Source organism: Balaenoptera borealis (genome assembly GCF_965194805.1).
Source record: "Balaenoptera borealis genome assembly, chromosome: 3".
NCBI classification, from domain to species: Eukaryota; Metazoa; Chordata; class Mammalia; order Artiodactyla; family Balaenopteridae; genus Balaenoptera; species Balaenoptera borealis.
In genome coordinates this window covers 163,211,811-163,220,976 of record NC_138866.1, presented here as the reverse complement: position 1 = coordinate 163,220,976, position 9,166 = coordinate 163,211,811, and positions in this window count along the sequence as shown.

Genomic DNA, 9,166 nt, shown 5'->3' with positions numbered 1-9,166 from the left:
AGCTGGTTCTTTGAGAAGAGAAACAAAATTGATAAACCATTAGCCAGACTCATCAAGAAAAAGAGGGAGAGGACTCAAATCAATAAAATTAGAAATGAAAAAGGAGAAGTTACAACAGACACCACAGAAATACAAAGCATCCTAAGAGACTACTGGAAGCAACTCTATGCCAATAAAATGGAGAACCTGGAAGAAATGGACAAATTATTAGCAAGGTATAACTTTCCAAGACTGAACCAGGAAGAAACAGAAAATATGAACAGACCAATCACAAGTAATGAAATTGAAACTGTGATTAAAAATCTTCCAACAAACAAAAGTCCAGGACCAGATGGCTTCACAGGTGAATTCTATCAAATACTTAGAGAAGAGCTAACACCCATCCTTCTCAAACTCTTCCAAAAAATTGCAGAGGAAGGAACACTCCCAAACTCATTCTATGAGGCCACCATCACCCTGATACCAAAACCAGACAAAGATACTACAAAAAAAGAAAATTACAGACCAATATCACTGATGAATATAGATGCAAAAATCCTCAACAAAATACTAGCAAACAGAATCCAACAACACATTAAAAGGATCATACACCATGATGAAGTGGGATTTATCCCAGGGATGCAAGGATTCTTCAATATACACAAATCAATCAATGTGATACACCATATTAACAAATTGAAGAATAAAAACCATATGATCATCTCAATAGATGCAGAAAAAGGTTTTCACAAAATTTAACACCCATTTATGATAAAAACTCTCCAGAAGGTGGGCATAGAGGGAACCTACCTCCACATAATAGAGGCCATATACGACAAACCCACAGCAAACATCATTCTCAAAGGTGAAAAACTGAAAGCATTTCCTCTAAGATCAGGAACGAGACAAGGATGTCCACTCTCACCACTATTATTCAACATAGTTTCGGAAGTCCTAGCCATGGCAATCAGAGAAGGAAAAGAAACAAAAGGAATACAAATTGGAAAAGAAGAAGTAAAACTGTCACTGTTTGTAGATGACATGATACTATACATAGAGAACCCTAAAAATGCCACCAGAAAACTCCTAGAGCTAATCAATGAATTTGGTAAAGTAGCAGGATACAAAATTAATGCACAGAAATCTCTTGCATTCCTATACACTAATGATGAAAAATCTGAAAGAGAAATTATGGAAACACTCCCATTTACCATTGCAACAAAAAGAATAAAATACCTAGGAATAAACCTACCTAGGGAAACAAAAGACCTGTATGCAGAAAACTATAAGACACTGATGAAAGACATTAAAGATGATACCAACAGATGGAGAGATATACCATGTTCTTGGATTGGAAGAATCAATATTGTGAAAATGAATATACTACCCAAAGCAGTCTACAGATTCAATGCAATCCCTATCAAATTACCAATGGCATTTTTTTATGGAACTAGAACAAATCATCTTAAAATTTGTATGGAAACACAAAAGACCCCGAATAGCCAAAGCAGTCTTGAGGGTAAAAAACGGAGCTGGAGGAATCAGACTCCTTGACTTCAGACTATACTACAAAACTACACAGTAATCAAGACAATATGGTACTGGCACAAAAACAGAAACATAGACCAATGGAACAAGGCAGAAAGCCCAGAGATAAACCCATGCACCTATGGTCAACTAATCTATGACAAAGGAGGCAAAGATATACAATGGAGAAAAGACAGTCTCTTCAATAAGTGGTGCTGGAAAAACTGGACAGCTACATGTAAAAGAATGAAATTAGAACACTCCCTAACACCATACACAAAAATAAACTCAAAATGGATTAGAGACCTAAATGTAAGACCGGACACTATAAAACTCTTAGAGGAAAACATAGGCAGAACACTCTTTGAGAAAAATCACAGCAAGATCTTTTTTGATCCACCTCCTAGAGTAATGGAAATAAAAACAAAAATAAACAAATGGGACCCAATGAAACTTAAAAGCTTTTGCACAGCAAAGGAAACTATAAACAAGACGAAAAGACAACCCTCAGAATGGGAGAAACTATTCGCAAATGAATCAACAGACAAAGGATTAATCTCCAAAATATATAAACAGCTCATGCAGCTCAATATTAAAGAAACAAACAACCCAATCCAAAAATGGGCAGAAGGCCTAAATAGACATTTCTCCAAAGAAGACATACAGATGGCCAAGAAGCACATGAAAAGCTGCTCAATATCACTAATTATTAGAGAAATGCAAATCAAAACTACAATGAGGTATCACCTCACACCAGTTAGAATGGGCATCATCAGAAAATCTACAAACAACAAATGCTGGAGAGGGTGTGGAGAAAAGGGAACCCTCTTGCACTGTTGGTGGGAATGTAAATTGATACAGCCACTATGGAGAAAAGTATGGAGGTTCCTTAAAAAACTAAAAATAGAATTACCATATGATCTAGCAATCCCACTACTGGGCATATACCCAGAGAAAACCATAATTCAAAAAGACACATGCACCCCAATGTTCATTGCAGCACTATTTACAATAGCCAGGTCATGGAAGCAACCTAAACGCCCATCGACAGACGAATGGATAAAGATGTGGTACATATACACAAGGGAATATTACTCAGCCATAAAAAGGAACGAAATTGAGTCTTTTGTTGAGACGTGGATGGATCTAGAGACTATCATACAGAGTGAAGTCAGAAAGAGAAAAACAAATATCGTATATTAACGCATGTATGTGGAACCTAGAAAAATGGTACAGATGAACCGGTTTGCAAGGCGGAAGTTGAGACACTGATGTAGAGAACAAACGTATGGACACCAAGGGGGGAAAACCGTGGTGGGGTGGGGATAGTGGTGTGCTGAATTGGGCGATTGGGATTGACATGTATACACTGATGTGTATAAAATTGATGACTAATAAGAACCTGCAGTATAAGAAAACAAACACACAAACAAAGAAAACAACTAATACTAAACTTTCTTTGGGTTATTTGTATGGAAATATGTTAATATAAATGCTTCAGACATTACATGAAATTTCTAAAACTCTTATATGTTCTGGTATAATGTTATAAGTCAGAATTCTAGTTATTACTTTAAAATGTATATCTCAGAAATAACTAAATTTCCTTGTCAATTGCATTATTATGAACTTTCATCAAATCTTTAACCGTGGTCATTTTTAAGTCTTTTGTCATTACAGACAGTTCTGTGTGTACTCTGATGCTTTCGCAAAAATATTCCTATAAAAGGGTTTCATCTTCAAGGAATTCATGGTAAAAGACTCTGACAAGTACAGGTTTCTGGTAACTGACTATACTGCTGAACTGAATGAATAAGCATTTTCAGAACTCTAATGGAAAACTGATGAATTCATAAAAGTGTTAACAAAAGATCAAGATGAAAATAAAAAACTAATTACATGGGACTGAGTGAACTGATGAGGATGATTATAATTTTTGTGACTTTCTGTTTGAATAATTTTTAAAAAATATCCCACAAGGACTGAGAGGCAAAAAAATATACAAATCAATTTTCACTGCAAAGTAAAGGAGCTGTTACAGTGGAGGATTACTGGACTGAATGTCAATATCATGACATAGTATGAGTGTGTTTCGTGTTTGGTAATTGCAGTCATTGTTGCTTTTGTTGTGGTCATCCATTTACAATGCTTGGTGTCAGCTTATTTATCTCTTGTAAAAATAAAATACAGTGTGTGTGTGTGAGCTGTGAAAAAAAAAAGAAAAAGGAAACTTAAAAAAAAATTTGCAACAGTACAAAAAGCCATCTGATATTTAACTAGTCTATGTTATATTATGAGAGATTGTTGGTGAATGGAATTTTACTACTCTGACTAAGGGAAAGAGTTGAGTTTGGGATGTCCACTTTAGCAGATGTGTAAGGTTTTTGAACAGATGTATAGTTTTCAGATCTTTTTTTTCAGGACAGGTCAGGAATATGATACAAATGTCACAAGATCTATGTTTAACTGAATGTATTTTATTTACTTCAATCTAAATCCTTCTCACATTGAAACATTTCAATTATCATAACTTTCAAAAAGAAAACAAACTTTATTTTTATGTACTGGGAAAAAAAACCCTAGAGCTAGAACAACATTTTTTCTTTTTATCACTTAATGTTTATAAATTCAAAATTGAAATAAGGTCAGAATACATGGAGAATAAAAAGGTAGAAAATACTTTTTAATTTGCCAAGTTTTGTATAGACTTTGAGATAGTCAAAGACAGGGATTATGTCTTATTCATCTTTGAAACCCTCACCCAGGTTAGTTACAGCAGATAAAAGTTTCTAAATATATGTTAATTAACCTAATCACTGCATTTGTATCTTTCCTCTGATTGAACTGAGGGCAAACACTGTAGTCCATTGATGTTCTATTATACGTAGCAGCTAGACAAATGCTTTATGTAAAGGTTTAAACTTATTGTGGCCGGGGTTAAACACATCTTCTTTCCTCTATAACCTTTCCCATATCAGCACTTTCTTCTGATTGAGGGGCAGTGAGGATGGGGTACAAAGTGGAGGCTCTGGGATCAGATGGTCTGAAGTCAAGTCCCAGCCCTATTATTTACCCTGCGTGTGACTTTGGGTACATAGCTTATAATTGCTGTGCTTTAGTTCCTCATGTGTAAAACTGGAATTATAATAATAGCGCCTGTCTTATGTGGTGGTTGTAAAATAATATATTTTTGGATGTAAATCACTTGGCACTCTGCCTGACACATAAAAGTATTCCCTAAGAATTAGCTATTATAAATTCCCATTTTGTTAAAATGATCCTAAGTCTCCCAGTTAGCCAAGAACCAAATGTTAATCATTTATTAGTAATTTGTCAATTGAGTATTAGCTATGTAACAGAAATTCTACTAAATCTAAATTAGTTAACATTAGGCTAACTAAAAAGGCAAGTAAGCAACAAAATGTGAGGAATTTTGTAAGAAAAATAATAGGAAGATATGCAAACAGAAAGTAGAAGTACTTAACATGCAGGAAGGGTCAGGGAACTATGTTCACTGAGAATTTTTATCATGAATAGATGCTAAATTTTGTCAAATTATTTTTCTGCTCCTATTAGGGTGATAACATTTTTATTAGACTTTTGGTATGGTGAATTACATTAATTGATTTTCAACACTGAACCACCATGAATTCCCTACTTAGTCATGATACGTTATCCTTTATATGGTTTAATTTGCTAAAATTTTAGGAAAATCATGAAGGGAGTTGGTCTGTTGTTTACTCTGAATGTCTTCATCTGATTTGGGTATCAAAGCAATGCTAGCCTGATAGAATGAGGTGGGAAGTGTTCTCTCCTTTTCAATTTTCATGAATAATTGGTGCAGAGTTGTTGTTACTTCTAATATTTGGTAGAATTTAAAGGTGAAGACTCTTAGCCCTGGAGTTGTTCTTGTGGGAAGATTTTAAACTATAAATTCCATTTATTTAACAGATATAAGGTGTTTCAGTTATCTATTACCTTTTGCATGAACTTTGGTAGTTTGGATATTTCAAGGAATTTGTCCATTGCATCTAAGTTGTTGAACTTATTGAAATTAAATTATTTATTATATTCCTGTACTAATTAAAAGGAAAACCATATTTCCTCTGCTCACAATACTTCAGACACCAAATATGTGGGATTTTTTTTTTCCACATCAACCAATTCTTCAACTCTCTGGACACCAACTGAGTATCCTACCAAAACAGGAGGGAAGGGGGCAGGGCACAACCTCTAAAAGAATGACATAGCCCTTGAGTACAGACATAAACTGGCTAGAACCAACTTGGTCCAAGATGGCGGAAGATTCAACTTCCAGTGGACCTTGAGCCTCATTATACACTCATTTTAATACGTTAGCTAAATGACACACTCACCAGCACCATGACAGTTCGGAGGCTTTTTTGACCATAAAAGGTCAAAAAGTGGGCAGTGGCCCACTTGGAATTCCAGAATTCCAGAATTCCCGGAAATCTCTGCCCCCTTCCCCAAAATAGTTGGAATAATTCTCCCACTCATTAGCCTATGAAATTACCCAGCCCATAAAAACAAACCACCCCATATTTCGGGGCCTCTCACCTTTTGAGATGGCCCATACTCTGTCTGTGGAGTGTGATTCTCCCAAGGCTGTTCTCACCTTTTGAGATGGACTGCATTCTGTCTATGGAATGTGTACCTCTCTAAATAAATCCACTTCTTACCTATCACTTTGTCTCTCACAGAATTCTTTCTGTGATGAGATAGAAAGAACCTGAGTTTCTTTATGTCCTGAGGCCAGGTGTGTGATCTCAATTAAAAGACCGTGGTTTCAAGTCCCAACCTGAATTTTGGCCAACCGGCTATAAATTGGGGGGTTCCAACAACCCACTCCTCAGGTTTGATAATTTGCTACAAAGACTCTCAGACCTCAGGGAAATACTTACTTACATTTACCAGTTTATTATAAAGATATGATTAAGGATACAGATAAACAGCCAGATGAAGAGATACATAGGGCAAGGCCCAGAAGGGTCCTGAATTCAAGAGTTTCTGTCCCTGTGGAGTTGAGATGTGACCACACTCCCAGCATATAGATATGTTCACCATCCCAGATGCTCTCCAAACCCCATAGTTTAGGGATTTTTATGGAGGCTTTATCACATATGCCTGATTAATTAATAACTCAATATCCAGCCCTTCTCCCCTCCCTGGAAAATAGGGGTGGGGCTGAAAGTTACAAGCTTCTAATTGTGGCTTGGTTTTTCTGGTGACCAACCTCTGCCCTGAAGCTATCTGGAGGCTCCCAGACTTGTCATCTCATTAGGATACAAAAAGACACTATTACTACTCCAGAGACCCCCAAGTGTCTTAGAAGTTTTTATGTCAGGGAACAGAATCAAAGATCAAATATTAGAACAAAACATACTCCTAGCACCCCTGTTACTAAGGAAATTACAAGGGTTTTAGGAGAGCTGTACCAGGAACTGGGGACAAGACCAAATATATTTCTTATTATAATAACATTTGGAGAATAAGTAGAGATATCACTTTTCTCATTCCTGGTAGTGGTAATTTGTGGTTTGTTTTTTTTTTTTTTTTTTTTCTTTTGGTCCTGATGAGTCTCACTAGACATTTATTAATTTTATTGATCTTCTCAAGAAAAAAATATATTAACTTTTCTATTTGTTCTCTATTTTCTATTTAATTTGTTTTCTCATATTTATTTCCTTTTAATATACTGACTTACTCTGGATTTAATTTGCTCCTTTTTTTCTAGCTTTTTAATGTGGATGCTTAGGGCATTAATTTGAGACCCTTTACCTTTTTCAGTGTAAGTCTTTTGTCATATAAATTTCCCTATAAGTATTGCCTCAGCTTCATCTCCCAAATATTAATATGCTGTATTTTCATTTATTTCTGTTCAAAATATATCTGAATTTCCTTTTTTTTTTCCTTTGACCCATGGATTATATAATAGTTTCCAAATATTTGGGGAGTTTTAAGATATCTTTCTGTTATTAATAACTAATATAATTTTGGTCATAGCACATAGTTTTATGGTTGAATTCTTTTAAGTTTATTGAGACGTTTTATGGCTCATAGAATATGTTCTATTTTGTAAAATTTCTGTGTGTACTTTAAAAGAATGAGTATTCTGCTGTTGTTGAGTAGAAGTGTTCTAAAAAAATTCATTCCATTCAGTTGGTTGATAGTATTGCTCAGGTCTTCTGTATACTTACTGATTTTTCTGTCTAGTTGTTCTATCAATTATTGAGAGAGAGATTTTGTAATCACTGACAATAATTAAAAATGTCTCTATTTCTTCTATCAGTTCTATCAGTTTTTGCTTCAGATGTTTTGAAGCTCTGTTATGGGATACATAAACATTTATGATCATTATGCCTCTTGATGCCTCCTGTATCATTATGAAATATCCCATTTATACTGGTAATATTATTTTTTTGCTCTGAAATCTATTTTTTCTAAATATTAATACAGTTACTCTAGCTTTGTTTTTATCTGTTAGTATTACATATAGTTTTCCATCCTTTTAAACTATTTGAGTTTTTATATTTGTAATAGATTTCTTACAGATAGCATACAGTTGGGACTTGATTATTTTTTAAAATCCAATCTAAGAATCTCAGCCTTTAATTTGGGATATTTATAACATTACCATTTAATGTGATTATTAATATGGTTTGGCTTAAGTCTATCATCTTGTTATTGGTTTTCTATTTTTTCCTCAATCCTTTGGTCCCTTTAACTTCTTTTCTGCTTTGTTTTGAAGTGTTTTTATAATTACATCCTGTCCCCTTTGTTTCTTTATTAGCTGTATCTTTGTTTTTTTGATGGTTCATTAGGGTTTACACAATATATTTTTAACTTATTGTAGCTACCTTCAGGTAACACCACACCGCTTCATGTTTAGTAGAAGAATATACAACAGTGTCCATTACCTATCTGCCGATCTTTGTGCTATCTTAATTCTACATTGTACTCCAACATTTATTACAAGCTTAAAAAATATATTTCTATTACTTTGCATTATGTAATTCTTTTAAATTGATTTCAAAAATAGAAACTTTAAAAAAATATTTAGTAACAAATTTATCATATCCAGTATCTTTATCCCATTGTGTAGATGAGCATATTTCCATCTAGTATTAGTTTCCATATCTGAAGGAATTCCTTTATCATTTTTTGTAGTGCAAGTCTGATGATGACAAAATTTTTAGCTTTTCTATGTCTAACAATGTCTTTATTTCATATTGATTATTGAAAGATAATTCCATGAACTGGAAATTTAGTTCGACAGCTTCTTTTTCTTGTATTTACAGACTCTCTTCTGTCTTTCAGAGGTTCCTAATAGAAGTCTATCCTCAGGCTTATCTTCTTTCATCACTTGTACATAATGATATTGTGCCTTTCTCCTCTGGCTGCTTTTACACTTTTCTCTTTAAAATTAGTTTCAACCAATTTCATTAACATATGCCTTGTTGTCTTCTTCATGCTTCTTTTGTTTGTGGCTTATTGAGCTTCTTGAATCTATGCATTGGTGGTTTTCATTAAATTTGGAAAATATTTGGCCATTAGTTTAAAAAATATTTTTCTCTCCATTCTATCTCTTCTTTTTCTGAGAATTCAATTTGCATATGCATTTAGTGACTTGAAGTTGTAC